This window comes from Boleophthalmus pectinirostris, unplaced genomic scaffold (genome assembly GCF_026225935.1).
Source record: "Boleophthalmus pectinirostris isolate CB_2022bp ecotype Guang Dong unplaced genomic scaffold, ASM2622593v1 HiC_scaffold_13, whole genome shotgun sequence".
NCBI lineage: Eukaryota > Metazoa > Chordata > Actinopteri > Gobiiformes > Gobiidae > Boleophthalmus > Boleophthalmus pectinirostris.
In genome coordinates, this window is record NW_026571036.1 from 29,219,012 (window position 1) to 29,236,452 (window position 17,441).

The 17,441-nt window shown below is 42.9% G+C and overlaps 1 protein-coding gene across 1 annotated transcript in view; it reads left to right on the forward strand.

Annotated features, from left to right (window-relative positions):
• Positions 1–17,441, forward strand: part of LOC110168269 (1-phosphatidylinositol 4,5-bisphosphate phosphodiesterase beta-1) — a 521,321-nt gene that overhangs the window by 498,479 nt on the left and 5,401 nt on the right. The gene's annotated exons all lie outside the window — the stretch shown is intronic.

The following is a 17,441-nucleotide window of genomic DNA, read 5'->3' on the forward strand; positions in this document are numbered from 1 at the left end:
CCACTCTATTCTGATCTATGCTGTAATGTTTCCTCATCAAAAACATATCTGGAGTTGTGTTTTGTTCCAGTCACACATGTTTAACACACAAACCCTGCACATTTAGGCTGAGTTCTTCTCTTAAATAGAAAATACTACGTTCTACCTTGTGATGTCATGTGATAATACAGGAAGTGCTCCATTGTGTTTTTAATCTCCCTACATCTTCACTAGAATCATACGGATAATTTCAGTCCTGGAATTGTTAACCTCTTCTGAACAAAAGGTAAAATGAACTGTTAACTAAAAACTACAACTTCATGACATCACAAGATGGAAAGGAGCAAAAAAAAAAACACTGAAAAACATGCATTCCTACTGTGAGTAGTAGTAGTAACCTCTGCACAGATACGACCTGTAACTTACTAGTACTGACAATACGATACATATCATAATATCCATGTCACGATTTAATATATCACGATATATCGCGATACTAAAACAATGGATGAAATATTGCAATTTATCAATAATTACTTCAACTACAAATTCACAAGAACAAAACTGTATGAAAATAATTTATTACCTTTTTTTAAAATCATGAGAACAGTAAATGTAACTAATGAATTTTAGTGTAAAATATTGTAGCAACCTGCAATAGTTAATTGTTAAAACCTTGTTCCTTTTCTCTATAACTGTATTCATTACCGGGAGACACTACAATATTATTTGAAAAATCGATTCACATGCATTTTGAATTTTAATTTTGAATCAATTTGAGAATTTTGCCATGAAGTAGCATGTTATTTCACTGAATCGATTTTTTTTGGCACCCTTTCTTAACTAGTATGTTTAATGTAGGGGAGACACGGTTCACAAAATTCACGGTTCGGTTTGTATTGTGGTTTAAGGTCGCAGTTTTCGGTTCTTGTTGTCATTTTTAATTTTTAATCTTTAATCTCCAGAAATATACTTCATCATATGCTATGTTAGCTTAATTTAGGATGACCAAACGTCTGTTTTTCCCTGGACATGTCCGGTTTTTACGTCCTGTCCTGGGTGTCCGCGTTTTTTTTTCATAAAGTGATGTAAATGTCCGGGTTTTCATGATCTTTCATTGCGCCATTAAACTGAGCGTCTCTGTAACTCAGTAGGAGCGAGCAGACACAAACAGTCTGTCAGCCTGCAACATGCTGAAGCGCAAATGCACATTTAATGATGACTTGGACAAGAAATTCCCCATTTTCTGTCCTGGTCGGGACAAGTGGGAGACCATGTGCACAGGTTGTGAGGTGAGAGTAGCTCAATGTCGAGGCCCCACCCTCCACCCCAGGTAAGGTTTTGTTCCAGCTTTAAATCCTCGATCTCAGGAATCGTTGCCAATACATAATATATGTCTTCATCTACATCCATCTCAACGCTTTGTTTACTGTTGTGCTGTACCACAAAAGGGACCAGACAGGTGCTTGAGTTTGACGTCATGGCTTCACAGCTCACAGCTGATTGGCCGGTACTCTGTCAAAAACTTCCGGGCTTCTTGCAAACCGTCTAGTGTATTCTGACTCCTGACCTAGTCGCTGGAGAGAAATGAAATAGAGGAGAGGCACTAGGTGGCACCAGCCTGAATAATACTTTGGAACATTCTAAGGCAAAACAAACAAGTGCAGTGTTGTACAGACACAGGGGAAAATGCAAACCGCACTCTATAACCTCATACATCCTGCAAATTGAACCCCGGACCTTCTTGTTGCGAGGCGAGAGTGGCCATTAATCACCCAACCAATGTTTTGTTTGTTTGTGGTGCACTTTTAACTCATATTATGCAATTTCCTGATCTATGTTATAATGTTTTTTCCTCATCACAAACAGACTTGGAGTTGTATTTTGTTTCATTCACGCATGTTTAACACACAAACCCTGCAGATTTAGGCTTAGGCTCTCAAACAGAAAACACTGTTCCACCTTGTGATGTCATGCGGTGATACAAAAAGCACTCCACTGTGTTTTTAAACTCCACAGACTTTAATTCATTATCATTTATATCATTTAATCTCTGGAACTGCTCATCTCTACCAAACTGAACTAAAGATAAACAGTAGCTGGTATCCTGAAAACTACCACTTCATGACATCACAAGTTGAAAGAGAACATATTGAGCTTTGGAGACAGACTAATAATAAAGCGTTACTTAAACATGTGTGAATGAAACAAAACACAACTCCAGGTCTGTTTTGGATGAGGTAACATTATATCTTGTCTTAAAGCTCACAGAGTCAGTTTTGTGACATATGGAACTTTAAACATGTAGGTGGCGCTGGCTCTGTCTCATATACACTCCTCATGTTTACGTTGGCGTGGTGGCAGATCGGTTGGCGTCGCTCCTAATCACACTCGCGCACACTCGACTTCCTGTCTCGGTGAGGACCTGGCACCGTCTGTGTGGTCTTGTGCCAAGGTGTTACCAATGGACTGAGACCGAGGATGTGCTGCAAAGAGTCAGATCAGCAGGAGATACAAATTGAACTTGTTTCAACATACACTACCTGTCAAAAGTTTGGACTCATTCTCTCACTCATTCACAGTTTTTTTATGTTTTTATTTTTACTATTTTCTGCACTTTAGATACATACAGAAAACATCGAATACATGAAGCAGGATCTATGGAATTATGTAGTAAAACAAGAAAGGATATAACGCAAAGCAAGTGTAAAAGTAGCGTACAGAAAGTGTTACAATGCTTTTTTAATCTGGATTGAAGTGGTGGATTTTTCTTCATGCAAATTCGCTAAAATTTCCGTGATCAGCAGCGGTGAAACACCGGAGACGCGCCCGTGTAGACCGTCAGGTGACCACAGGCGAAAGGACGGGCGCAGAACTCCACGCTTCACAGCGCTGACCGCAGCTGACGCCTGATCACGCTTTACAGACACCCTGTTCCACAGGCTCGGGGTTCTCTCAGGGGCGGCCCTAGATTCCAAGTTCTAGTCCAAGATTAGTCCTGGTTTGGTCCTGGTTTAGTCCTGGGTTTAGTCCGGGTTTAGTCCTGGTTTAGACCTAGTTTAGTCCTGGTTTAGTCATGGTTTAGTCCTGGTTTAGACCTAGTTTAGTCCTGGTTAAGTCCTGGTTCAGTCCTGGTTTAGTTCTGGTTTGGTTCTGGTTCAGTCCTGGTTTAGTCCTGGTTTAGTTCTGGTTTAGTCCTGGTTTAGTTTAGGTTTAGTCTGGTTTAGTCCTGGTTTAGTCCTGGTTTAGTCCTGGTTTAGTCTGGTTTAGTTCTGGTTCAGTCCTGGTTTAGTCCTCGGTTCAGTCCTGGTTTAGACCTAGTTTAGTCCTGGTTTAGTCCTCGGTTTAGTCCTGGTTTAGTCCTGGTTTAGTCCATATACGGCGCAAAAGTTCAGCATTTTCACAGTTATTTTGGTGAGAGTAACTTAAAAGTACTGCAGTAGTCGTGTAATGTCTTACATTTTAAACACAGTAATATTGTAATGTAACTAATGACTTTAACAGGTCATAAATAAATAACACATTACAGTTTTAAAGTCACTTGCCCAACAGTGGATACACACTTTATTTATCCCGGCGTAAATTCTCTCTCTAAACTAAAACTGCTCAAGTGAAAATTCAAATCAGTATAAAAGTGTTTCTCAAACCGTGGACCTGATATCCTCCGACTTCCTCTGGAGTCTCTGCAGACTGAATATTTGTTTAATGTAGATAAAATTCTCTGTGTGTTTTTGTGGTCTTTTTGTTCAGACAGTATTAAGTGTCCGTGGTTCAGTCTCGTGTTAGTCCGTGTTTAGCCCCGGTTTAAACCTGATATAATCCGGGTTTAGTTCCGGCGCTGCTACTTTTAACGCCCGATCAAATAAATAATAATAAATGAGTTGGAGAAGCTCTGCTGCTCTGTCCAAATAAATCAGTGGAGTGAAAGTTCTGTTCTATTTATTTGGAGATCAGGTTTTTAATAAGAGGATGCTGTCGTGGACCACCAGCTCTCTCTCTCTCTCTCTCTTCTTCTCTTTCTCCAGCTTTCCAAACCCCTGTCCGTCCCGTCTTCCTCTCACCTCTCACCTCTCTCATCCTTCATTCTCTCCCTCCGTCTCTCTCTTTCTGATCTCTCTCTCATTCCTACTTCTCTCCCTCACTCCATCCATCCCTCTCTTTCAACCTCCTCTCCCTGTCCATCTCTCTCCCCTCCCCTCTGTCATTCCTCCTTCTCTCCCTCACTACATCCCGCTCTCTTCCTCCACTCCTCCCTCCCTCTCGCTCCCGCTGTCCCTCCCCCTCTCCGTTCTCTCTCTCACCCATTACTTTTGCTATCCCTCCTTCTCTCCCTCTCTCTCCCTCTTTCTCTCTTTCCAGCTCTCCCCTCTCTTTCTCTCCTCCTCCCTCCCTCCTCTCTCTCTCTCCTGTCCTCCCTCCCTCCCTCTCTGCCTCATTACTCTTGCTGTCCCTCTCTCCTCCTCCTTCTCTTCTGCCTTCTCACTCTCTCTCATCCCCCCTCTCTCCTTCTCTCTCCCTCTGTCTCTCTTTCCATCCCTCCCCTCTCTTCCTCTCCTTCTCTGTCCCTGTCCTCCCTCCCTTCTCTTCCTCTCCTCCCTCATTACTCTTGCTGTCCCTCTCTCCTCCCTCCCTCTCTCTCTTCTGCCTTCTCACTCTCTCTCCATCCCCCCTCTCTCTCTCTTCCTCTGTCTCTCTTTCCATCCCTCCCCTCTCTTCGCTCTTCCTCTCCTCCTCCCTCCCCTCTCCTCCTCTCTCTGTCGCTCTCTCTTCCTCTGTCTCTCTTTCCATCCCTCCCTCCCTCCCTCCGTCCCTCCCTCTATCCCCATTTACTCTTGCTATCTCCTCCCTCCCTCTCTCCCTCTTGCTCTCTCTCATCCCTCTCGTCCTCTCTCTCCTTCCCTTTCCCTCTCTACCCCCTCTCTCCATCCCTCTTTCTACCTCCCCTCCCTGTCCACCCCCCCCTCCTCTCTCCCTCCCTCTCTCATCCCTCTCTCATCCCTCTCTCCCTCCCTCTCTCATCCCTCTCTCCACAGGCGCTCTCACATTGTCCCGTTCATAAGTAGGTCGTGTTCGGTGCGGGCGCGAGGGGGCGGGGCCACAGCGGAGGCAGGGGACGAGCACACAGCACAGAGAGAGAGCCATCTGGATGTGATGGACAGACACACGACGGAGAGAGAGAAACAGAGAGAGAGAAACAGAGAGGAGAGAGAAACAGAGAGAGAGAGAAACAGAGAGGAGAGAGAGAGAGAGAGGAGAGAGAGAGAGAGAGAGAGAGAGAGAGAGAGACAGAGAGAGAGACACAGAGAGAGAGAGAGAGAACACAGAGAGGAGAGAGAGAAACACAGAGAGGAGAGAGAGAGAGAGAGAGAAACAGAGAGGAGAGAGAGAGAGAGACAGAGAGGAGAGAGAGAGAGAGAGAGAGAGAGAGAGAGAGAGAGAGAGAGAGAGAGAGAGAGAGAGAGAGAGAGAGAGAGAGAGAGAGAGGGAGGGGGAGGGGAAAGAGAGAAAGAAGAAATAGAAGGAGAGAGAAAGGGAGGAGAGAGAGAGGAAGAGAGAGAGAAGAGATTAAGAGAGAGGAGAGAAACAGAGGAGAGAGAGAAAGCGAGGAGTGAAAGTGAGAGAGAGTGAAAGAGAGGAGAGAAAGAGAGAGAGAGAGAGAGGAGAGAGAAAGGGAGAGAGAAAAGAAGGAGAGGAGGGAGGACAGAGAAAGAGAGAGGAGAGATAAAGAAAGAGGAGAGAGAGAGAGAAGAGAGAGGAGAGGAGGGAGAAAGAGAGAGAGAAAGAGAGTAGGGAGGAGAGATAAAGAAAGACGAGAGGAGAGAGAGAGAAGAGAGGAGGAAGAGGAGGGAGAAAGAAAGAGAGAGAAAGAGAAAGAAAGAGGAGAGAGACAGAAGAGAGAAAGAAAGAGGAGAGAGAAAGAAAGGGAGTGAGAGAGAGAAAAAGGTGAGAGAAAGAAAGAAAGAGAAGAGGGTAAGAAAGAAAAAAGGAGAGAGAGGAAAGAGGAGAGGGAGGAGAAAGAGAAAGAGGAGAGAGAAAAAAAGAGGAGGGGGAGAGAGAGGAGAGGGAGTGTGAGAAAAAGAAAGAGGAGAGTGCGAGAAAGAGACAAAGAGGAGACAGGGGAGAGAGAGAAAGAGGAGGGAGAGAGAGAAAGAGGAGAGAGAGAGAGAGAGAGGGAGTTTTCAGACAAGGTGCCCTTCAAAGGCTGGAGACACAGCTGAACCAGACAATACAGTGTTAAAGCTGTATTATGTCACTTTTCTGGTGGACAATTTGACACCAGCTTTCCCCAGAACTATCTCCATGGAGGCAAGCGGTCACAGGTTTACAGGTCAGATCTGTGGAGAAGTGGGCCCAGTCACCAGTGTTGGGACGGGTACTGTTAAAATGTATTCCCCAACAGATTACAGATTACATACCCCAAAATGTAGTTTGTAACGTAATCCATTAAGGTACTTAAAGTGAGTAACGTAATCTGAATACTTTGGATTACTTGATTTGCTGTAGAGCAGCAAAGACTCAGATATCTTCTCATAAGATGTTTTATCTGCTAAAAGAAAATAAAAAGCCCAGACTTTACTTAACCAAATTAAAAATATTATTGATAGAAGAGGAGGAGACACGGTTAAATCCTGTTTTAGTCCAATTTTAGTCCTGGTTTTAGACCTGTTTTTGGCCTGGTTTAGATCTAGTTTTGACCTGGTTTTAGTCCTGTATTAGTCCTGGTTTAGCTCTAGTTTAGATTTAGTTTAGACTCAGTTTTAGTCCTTTTAGTCCTGGTTTAGTCCTGGTTTTAGTCCTGTTTTAGTCCTGTTTAGTCCTGTTTTAGTCCTGGTTTTAGTCCTGGTTTAGACCTGGTTTAGATCTAGTTTAGATCTAGTTTAGACCTTGTTTAGTTTCCAGCAATGAGTGGAATGACTGAAAAAAAATAAAATAAAATACAGTTACTCATAATTTGTACTCTGATTACGTAGCTCTGGTACATGTAATCTGTTACTCCCCAACACTGCAAGTCACAGTAAAAATGCATGTCTTTGCGGTAGTTTTTACAAATATAAACATCTGTAAAAGAAGAAATACAAGGTTTATTAGTTTAATGCCGTACTACGGAACATCCCAGACAAAGCGACGACATCTCCGTGAGATAAGCAGAGGGCGGACGCTGCACCAGAAAGAAGAAACTCTCTGAAACTCTCCTCAAACTTGTTATTTCTGGCCCACTTTTCCTGACAGTAACGATACCCTTTGGCCCCATTAGACCGGTGCCTGAAACGGCTCCTCTATAATCGACATGATCTAAAGCCATACTGCGGGACATCTGAGTGCTTCTGACGAGCGCTTGTTCCGCCGGGCTCGTCTCGTGTGAAATGGATTTGCCCTTTCGTCGAGTCGAGAGGAGAGCGGAGGAAATTAGAAAAGCGTGAAGTGAGGAGTCGTTGACCTCTGCCCTACTGTAGCCGGACACCGTCTTCATGACTGTAAGAATAAAGAAGTGCAGCTTTGTCTAATAGAGCTTTAAATTCAGCACATTGGAATATTTTGTCTTTAATGGTGTACAACTTAAAGGTCCTGTATTACACTATTTTCTGATCTATGTTATAATGTTGTTTCCTCATCACAAACAGACCTGGAGTTGTGTTTTGTTTCATTCACACAAGTTTAACACACAAACCCGGGAGATTTAGCCTGAATTCTTCTCTCAAATGAATAACACTCTGTTCCACCTTATGATGTCATATGATGTTGTAATACAGAAAGTGCTCCTCTGTTAACATGACATCACAAGGTGGAACAGAGCTTTTTGTGCTTTGGAAATATAGACTAATAATGCAGAGTTACTTAAACTTGTGTGAATGAAACAAAACATAACTCCAGGTCTGTTTCTGAGGAGGTAACAACACAAGAGAGGCTCGCCTTTCCACAGATCTGATCTGTAACTTGACCTGGCAATGTCACCTTCTTGTCTCCATGCAGCTAAGGTCATACTTTGGAACATTCCAGACAAACTAACATCTTCATGGAGACAAGCACCAGAAAAGTTCCATAGTGCATCTCTACTGTATAAACCTTCACATTTAAAGGTTGTATGGAGGATTTTTTTTGTTTCAAATTGTCAATGATAGATTATAGAGATGCAGTAGGCTTGTAATTATGATGACCAAAAAAAAGAGAATAAAAATTCATCAACTGTGGACGTGGTGGGGCTAAACATTTGCCAATAGATAACGACACTGCCTCGTTATCTGTGAGCTGACAGACGCACAGACGCTGTTTACTCCACCAACGCAACGGTTCTTAGCGGCTTTTTTGACCTATATCTTCCTCGCAGTTTCCACAAAGTTTGTTGCAATGGCAGACAAGAATCTACGAACAGTTTCGCCGCCAAAGAAAGTCCGTTTTTGAGGTCACTGAAAGAAGAAGACAAGGGGAAAAGCAGCAAAGCCAAACTAAGGTGATTCTTGAAGATTCATTCCAGCGATGGAGCGACTGAAGCAGACGCAGGGTCTAAAGACTGACGCACTGGTCCACAAATTACTCCTGGACAGGTCACTTCTGCTTATTATGAAAACGTACTTTATTTCCAAGAGCTGGACAAACGTTTTTCAGGACACGAATGCGATATCCTATGTCTGAAAACGTAATTTTAAATGCAAAGAAAGAGTCCGCTTGCTGCTGCGTGTTGTAGTAGTAGCAAGTTCATTCGCACGGAATCTCCGCGCACCCCTTCCTGCTCCTCTCCTCGCTCCCCGTTCCGCTCTTCTCCCTGCTCCTCACTTCTTCTCCGCGCACGGAATGTCTGTGCACCCCTCCCCCTGCTCCTCACTTCTCCGTCTTGCCTAACCAACACTGTAGTTAGTTGTTTACAAGTCATGTGCAGCGATGAGGACTTGTTTTCTAGAAACAAACCTGTTTCTGGCGTAAGGAGGAGGAGGGAGGAGGCGTTTCTCCGTAGGGAGCTGTGGGGGAGGGGGGTGGATTTCTCGTTCCTTGGAAAATCCTCTATACAACCTTTAAGTTCATTCCTCCTGTGAATGAGCTCGCCTCTCCACAGATCTGGGGCCTCAATTATTTAAAAAAACTGTAAAGGAGTTGTCCAAGTTAGTGCGTACTCCCGCACACACTAAATCTGCAATCTGTGCTTTATAGATCCACCTGCAACTAGAATCAGTGCATGTAAACCCACGTCACGTCACGTCACGCCCTCTCCACACCGTAAAAGGAGCAAAATGATTTGTGAATGAGCTTCCCTAAACATGAGCCAATATTCAGTGGGTTTGACCGAGACACGCAGGACAGAGAGGGAGGGGGGAACACCACGTGGTCACGTCAAAGACTTAAACAAGGTGTAACAAATAAATACAAAAGTAAAAGTGGCAACAACCACTCATCTGTGTATTTAATATTGATATTGTATCAGTAAAGCCAGTGTGTTTTCTATCACTATATTTTTAAGTCTGCCTCTGATGTGTGTGTGGGGACTGGCTCTGTTTTTGCACATATACTAGTAGATACGTGCATGGGGAACTCTGAATGATCAAAGGGAGGCCTATGAGCACGTGCGAGAGATTCAGATTCAGATTCAGAGCGAAAGGAGAGAGGGAGAAATACGAGGATCAGCGGAGACGAATGCTTCAGCAGGTAGAACACAGATTTGGCATGTAACACATCAGATACAGATCAGGCACTGTTATTCTGCCAATAAAAGTCCACAGGAAACATCCAAACTCTGCTCACCTCTGAGTGCGTGGGCCTGGGTCAGGACAGACACAGGGAGAGCCCTTTCCACAAAAATGTAGGGAATATTTTGAGTTCAGGTCAGGTTGGGCCAGTAGGCTTCGTGTCGTGCGCAGACTCAGGCCTCTCTGGTGCTCTGCTGAAATGCACAAATCTAATGTACAACCCCAATTCCAGTGAAGTTGGGATGCTGTGTAAAACTCAAAAAAAAAAAAAAAAAAAACAGAATACAATGATGTGCAAATCCTTTTCAACCTATATTGAACTGAATAAACTACAAAGACATGATATTTAATGTTCAAACTGATCAACTTTATAGGTGAGTTTCATTGTTGACAAAAGCGCGCGTTGCATGCTGGGAATTATTTTGTTCAGCGGCAAGAAACACTAATGACGGACGGAGCGAGAAAGAACGTAAAGGGTATTGATCCCGGTTATTTATCCACTCTAACGGCAGAGGACCCAAGACCATTTGACCAGAAATTGGTCATAAGCATCGATGGACGAATCACCCTTTTCAACCCCGACAAAAGGTGGACCAAACCAAATTTCTGGTCAGAATCACCAACTACCTGGACAAATATTCACTTGGGTGATATCCACAATGACTTGGTGGAAACTCCTGGGCCATTCACAGCAGAAAAGATGAAAACCTCCAAGAGTCTCGATGTGTTGTTGAACTTGTTGGAGTCCACGGTTTGTTAGGATCTTCTACGTTTGCTCTGCGAATGTTTGAAAGTCGTTTAATTCACCGTTAGTGGTTCTTTTCACTCAGAATATGAAAAAAGACATTTTCCTTCTTCCGTGCTTCTATTTGTGCATCCGATAATGCAGCAGGAATTTACCATTATCGGGGATAAATACGTGAGGTTACGCACTGTGTTTGATCGCTATCCTGTTTCTTGCCTCCGACCAAAATATTTCCCAGCATGCAACGAGGGCTTTTAATAACAATGACGTCAGCTGAAACTCGCCTATTGTTTTTATGCAAATATTCACTCATTTTCAATTTGATGTCTGCAACACGTTCCAATGTTCCTACGTGCAGAGATTTCTCCAGATTCTCGGAATCTTTGATGATATTATGGACCGTAGATGATGAAATCCCTAAATTCCTTGCAATTGTACGTTGAGAAATGTTGTTCTTAAACTGTTGGACTATTTTCTCACACAGTTGTTCACAAAGTGGTGAACCTCGCCCCATCCTCGCTGGTGAATGACTGAGTCCTTCGGGGAAACTCCTTTTACACCCAATCATGACACTCACCTGTTTCCAATCAACCTGTTCACCTGTGGAATGTTCCAAACAGGTGGATTTTAAGCATTCCTCAACTTTCCCATTCTTTTGTTGCCCCTGTCCCAGCTTTATTGGAACGTGTTGCAGGCATCAAATTGAAAATTTGTGAATATTTGCATAAAAACAATAAAGTTTATCAGTTTGAACATTAAATATCAAGTCTTTGTAGTTTATTCAGTTCAGTATAGGTTGAAAAGGATTTGCAAATCATGGTATTCTGTATTTTTTAAAGTTTTACAGAGCATCCTAACTTCATTGGAATTGGGGTTGTAATTATTTTATCCACGTGGATATTCTAATGATTTTCTGATTAAACACGTTTTCAAACTCTCTTCACTTCTGCTTCTCTCCACGAGTGTGGCTTTTTCTCCGTGCCTCCAGACTTTGTGTAGAGCTTAGAGCAGGTCCGAGCTGCCGTAGAGATAAGAAAAGAGCGGTGCTTAGGACGAGCTTCATAAATCCCGTGGTTGGCCTTAAGAGCGTCTCCGCAAGGATTTGTGCCTAAGTGAGCTTTATAAACGAGGCCCCTGACCTGTAACTTGACCCAGTAGTATCACCATAATACTGTCGAAAGTTCCACAGTACGGCAGCTTATCTGTCTCTGTAGAGGCAAGTGATCACTGATCAGATCTGTGTAGAGGCAAGCCCACTCACAGTAAGAATGCATGTTTTTCAGGGTGTTCAGAATAAAGGATGCATAATAAAATAAACACAAGATATTAGTTTAACCTGTGGAATATTCTAGACAAAGCAAAAGCAGCTCCATGGATAAGGGCATGTGGCAGACATCCACGAGAAAAGTTAAACATTGCACAGTAACAATTTAAGCTCAAGAACATCTCTATTGCAGGTGTTTTATTGCACAATTGTGGGCTCGCCTCTCCACAGATCTGACCTATAACTTTTTTTCCTGGTAGCATTTTTGTCTCCACGTAGTTCGTTTAATGCCATACTGTGGAGTAGGGATTAGCATTCGATAAAATTTTCTTAATCGATCGTCGAGAGAATTAACGATCTATTATCGATTAATCATTAACGTTTTTATATTAACATTTTCATCATTATTATTACTATCTGCACTACTAATCTGCATAAATAAACTCAACTTTACGACATATAAACCCTAACCACTCTAGAGCCACATCAGCCCGTTTGACATTATAATGTGTTTAATGCAGTTTTGTGCAAGTCTCACAGAAACAAAACTTAAAACCACATGGCTCATTTGCATAAACAAAGCGAAGAAAAAAAAAACACTCTTGTGCGCTGATGCGGCACGACTCAGTGGAATACAGGTTAGTGTAAACATATTTGCGTTTGTCAAAACCAGGACTGGTACGGGGGGAGGGAGGTGGGGCCTCGTCATCGACATTGAGCGACTCTCACCTGACAAACCTTTTTCATGTTTTCGGTGTCCTGTTGAGCTTTTTCCCACTGGACACCGAAACATATGTGCTGCTTTGTGCACTGTGCACATGGCCTCACACTTGTCCCGACTGCAACGGAAAGTGTGGCATTTCTTGTACAAGTCAACGTTAAATACACATTTGCACTTCGGCACGTTGCAGACTGACCGACTGTTTGTGTCTCGCTCCTTCTGAGTGCAGAGACACTACACACAGCAACCTACATTCGGTTTGTCGATTAAAATGAACGTAATCGATGAAATTCTTAATGATCAATTATCGATTAATCGACTAATCATGCCCATCCCTACTGTGGAACATTCCAGACAAAGTAATTACATGTCTACTGCTGGTGTTTTATCGCAGAATTCTTACTGTACGGACTCGCCTCTCCGCAGATCTGACCTGTAACTTGACCTGGTAGCTCCACCTTCTTGTCTCCATGCATGCAACACTGCAGAACATTCGAGGCAAAGTAATAACATCTCCATGGACACAAGCAGGTGGCGAATCCTCCATCAGAAAAGTTCCAGAGTGCATCTTTAGCATCTTACCCAAACGTTGGCCTCAGGTTGATTTGAACTCAGGTCGTTGCTGATGTTATGAAGCACTTTTCTTCTTAGCAGTTTTCTTTAATTACAGCGCTCTCTGGGGAACTGACAGAGTAGTTAAACACAAAACTCGGCATTACTGCAATTATTGGCTCAAAATGGATTTAATACATTCTTGTCATGTGTAATCATTTAGGGCGCGTATGCCTGGGAGAAAAACAGCGTCTTATTTCCAATCTTCAGCAAAAGGGAGGGGCCAAACTCTCTCTTTCTCTCCCTTGTAACAGATGCTAATCAATAATGTCAATAATTAATACCAAATGACCTAACAAGAAGTCCCCACTAGTACGAGTCATTATGATCTGATTAGCTGCTAACCTGATTGGACAGGGGTTTAGTGCTTTCATACACAAATGTAATAATCTTATTTGTCACTCAGATGAGGCTGCATCACTGTTACCATGGATACGGGTTGTTAGGGCTAAGCAATGTCATCCCAGTTAATCTCCTTCTGTACAGAGACAATATTGACGAGGGACCAGCGAGTAATTTATTCAACTATTGGCTTTTTTTGCGTAATAGAAAACGTTGCACCTAAAATGGAATTTGAGAATTTTCTTCTGTAGAGTTTGTGTATTTTCTTATTAGAGGAGATTAAAGGTCCCGTATTACGTTAAATTGATTCTTGTGAGCTGTTACGATCCAAAAAGATGAGTCCCAACTTATTTAAAAAGGACAGAGAAACCAAATTAAAGATTAGAGTTTTTTTTGGGGTTTTTTTTTTCCTGGTAGATGTCTTGAAACCCCAAAAGAAACCCTTAACCCGTGTCCAAAAAGAACCAAGAAAAGTAACAACAGAAAGGTGGACCTGATGAGCCGGCCAAACAGAACAAAAGGGTCCGACAGTGGCCCGACTCTATACAGGGCCGTAGGAACCGGTGCCAGCTCCTGTAACTAAAGAAAAAAACAACAACAACCTAAACCCAACAGAAAAGCGAGAACAGGACAGAAGGTACCAGCAGGTCAAAACAAAAGGCTAATGACTAACAAAAACCTACCAGAACGAAGGAGCCATGTTAGATGTTGTTTCCTCCTCAAAAACAGACCTGGAGTTGTGTTTTGTTTCATTCACACATGTTTGAGAACCTTTATTATTAGTTTGTTTACATCTTACATCTTTACATCAAGCTCAAAATGCTCTGTTCCACCTTGTGATGTCATGAAACAGTAATTTTCAAGTTTATTTATTTATAAGCGAAGCCCCTTGAGATGTAGCATCTCGTGTGTGAGGGGATCCTAAATACATTAACAAAAATGTAACCTCGGCAACCTCTTTGACCAGACCCTTTCCTTTGAACACCACGTCAAATACATCACCAAAACCGCCTTCTATCACCTCTGGAACATTGCTCGTCACCGCCCATCCCTCTCCCCTCGGTCCGCTGAAACCCTCATCCACGCTTTTGTCTCCTCCCGCCTCGACTGCTGCAATAGCCTGGTCTACGGTTCACCCTCCAAACTCCTCAACAGACTCCAGTACATACAGAACTCTGCTGCCCGCCTCCTCACCCACACCTCCTCCTGTGAACACATCACCCCTGTCCTCAGAGATCTCCACATCTCCACAACCTGGCCCCCACCTACCTCCTGAGCTCCTCCACCACCACACCCCCGCCCGTGCCCTCCGATCAGCTGATGCCAACCTCCTGTCTCCCCCCACCAGGACTAAACATAAGACCTGGGGGGGCCGGGCCTTCTCCGCTGCTGCCCTCACCCTCTGGAACTCCCTGCCCAAACACATCAGAGACTCATCCACACTCCCCATGACCCCCAAAACCCATCTCTTAAAAAAAACAAAAACTTTCGTTAACTGTCTTTTTCTCTTGTTTGCCGTTGTTTGTCTTCTCATGTAAAGCGTCTTTGGGTATCTTGAAAAGCACTATACAAGTGTTATGTATTATTATTATTATTATTATAAAAATAGTGTTTACAGAAAAGAAAGAAAAAAACAAATCAAAACAGAACAAAAGACAAACACAACACAAAGACAACATTCATACTATACAATACAGGATGTTAAGATGTACATCTCTCTTGACAGCAACATTTTAACTTTAGTTCAGTAGAGATTGGCAATTCCATCCATTCATCCATTTTCTTCCACTTTATCCGGGGCCAGGTCACAGAGATGGATAGATTGGCAATGCCAAAAGTGAAATTATCCAAATGACTCCAGCGAAGTTTTACAGAGATACAGGTGGAACAGAGTCTTTTCTGAGAGAAGAACTCAGCCTAAATCTGCAGGTTTGCGTGAAATGTGTAAATGAAACAAAACACAACTCCAGGTCTGTTTGTGATGAGGAAACTACATTATAACATAGATCAGAAAATAGCGTCATATGGGTTCTTTAAAGTCTAACTTGAGTAACAGAGCTTCAGCTTGAGTAGTGCCTACAGTTATAATCTCTGAAAAGTTTCACATGAATCATCTCCAACGTGATAGAAGCACAGAACAGACTCACCATCAGCAGAACACCCCTCTGTCACAGAAAGAACACTCATATTCCACTGAGTCGTGTCCTTTAGTCCGACAGAAGCTGAACCACATCAGTGAACAACAGCGAGTTTATGCAACAGTTTATGCAAATTAGCCATGCGGTTTTAAGTTTAGACGTAAAAAAAATATGCTCAAAGCTGTGCGGATAAGGAAGACTTGCAGACACAGAAATGACGTGCCTGAATGCAAATCCTTTCTGATATGGTGAAATGGTGATTAGTTTCAGTGTAAACATAGTCTTAGTATCACACCTCCAGAGAATGTTGATGGCATTAAAACAGCTGTAGCCTGTACACATGCCCCATCTTACTTCCTCGTTCTCTGTCGTGCTTTCACCCGTCATAATGCTAAACCCGTACTGGCCACGTATGGCAGTTCAGAGGATGTTTCTAACCAAATACATATTCATTTTCTGAGTAAATTGTAAGTGAGCGTGGAAGTGTTCATAGCTGGGTGTTGGTGAATTCGGCACAACTGACGCTTAAGAAGGAATTTGGATGCGTACGAACACTTTGTGAATCTGGGGCAGAGTTCTTTCAGCATCTTCTTAAAGTGCAAGTTCCGAACATTTTTTAAGAAACAATTCATGAATGAAGCCCTCTGTCTCCAGTAGTTGAGTAGTTTTGGGATAACTTTCTTATTTCTTTTGTTTACCTTTGTTCATCTCTACTAGGGCTGTCGCAGTAACCGCAAAAATGAATCGCGTGACCCAACCCGGTGTCCTGCACAGGTCCACTGCAGGAGACCATTTGGAGACCCGTAACCGCCAGGACCGTTCACATTCCACCCGTTGCCTGCCCGTGCCCATGATAATTCACACACAAATTAAAAGCATTCTAACTGAAGCATCCATCAGAATAGGCCTACAAATTGAAAAGTTACAATTTCAATAATTACAATCACGAAATGAAATGAAACAGTTATGCATTCTTCAGTACGAATTCACAGACACGACTTGTCTGACATCACTTCACTGGCATTATTTACTGAGCAGAAAAAACACTGAACAAGATGCCACACTTTTGCGGAGCACATGGCATGGACTGAACCAGGACTAAACCAAAACTGAACCAGGACTCACTGTCGGGGTGGGCTCGGAGGTGTGTCCGTGTAGACCGTCAGGTGACCGCAGGCGAAAGGATAGGCATAGAGCTCGACGTCCCACGGAGGTAAACCTAGTCATCGCCCGATTGCTCTTTGTGGACACCCTGCTCCACGGGCTCGGGGTTCTGTCTCTCTTAAGTCCGCGGGTACCCGACCTAGTGCAAGACTCTGACCCGACCTGTCACAGTGAGCTGGAGAGATGGCAGCGGCACTTGTTCCAAAGCCAAATGTTACTTCTCCCCATCTACGCAACAAGTGCATCATCGGAGAGAGTTTTCAGTACCACTGGAAATATTGTAACTGGATGGGGATGGGGGGTTGGTATCCCCGCAGCACCGCAGGAGAAATTCCCTAACCGCGACAGCCCAAATCTCTACTTCTAAAGCACTACACAAGTGTTATGTATTATTATCATTAGTGCTGTCATGCGATAAAAAAAATTGAGAGATTAATTAATTATGATCTGTAATTAATTAATCTAATTAATCTCATTTTAATCTCACCTAAAAATTGCTGAGAAAAGCCTTCAATTTGAGGTATTTTCATTTAAATTCATTATTACATTATTGTGGCAGATCAAAAGACTGATATAGAACCAAAAAAGTGACTTTATAAAGTCATTTATTGTTTAACAAATCTCTCCAAATTGGCTGTTGAGCCCAAGTCTCCATGAATAAGAAACTGTTTGCTGTAAAGTAGCAAAGACGAGGAAATCTGAACATAATAACTTTTGTCGACTTAAAGACAATAAAAAGTCCAGTCTTTCCTTAACCATATTAAAAATATTATTGATAGAGAAATGCTTTATATATATG